We start from the raw sequence: 426 nt of genomic DNA, 5'->3' as shown, positions 1-426 counted from the left end.
GTGCCAGGCCCAGGAGGCCGAGAACACAGCGCGGCCCACCCGGCCCAGCCCGCGGCCCGCTCGGGCCCGGCCCGCGGAGAAGCCCGGAGGGCGAGTTAAGGCAGCATGGCTGGAAGGGAGGGGGGAGTGGGAGCCCGCCGGGACCCCCGAAACGCTGGCTCACTCTTCTCGCCTCTCTCTCCTCTCTCGAGGACAGCGGGAAAGACAGGGACAGTCAATAAATAAACCCGAGTCCGGGGGGCCCGGGGAGACTCTCAGAGTCCAGGAAGGCTGGAGGCGCGGAACCCAGGGGGACGGCCTGTCCTGGGAGAGGCGTCCATGCCCCTGGTCCCCCAGGGCCACCGAGCAGCTCCCTTTAAAAGTTAAAATGGCTGCCGCTGGGGGCTGCTGGGTGGTCTGTCTCTATGTCTCTGTCTGTCTGGGGAG

The sequence above is a fragment of the Tupaia chinensis genome, unplaced genomic scaffold, assembly GCF_000334495.1.
Source record: "Tupaia chinensis unplaced genomic scaffold, TupChi_1.0 Scaffold145814_1, whole genome shotgun sequence".
NCBI lineage: Eukaryota > Metazoa > Chordata > Mammalia > Scandentia > Tupaiidae > Tupaia > Tupaia belangeri.
Note: the sequence above shows the minus strand (reverse complement) of the source record.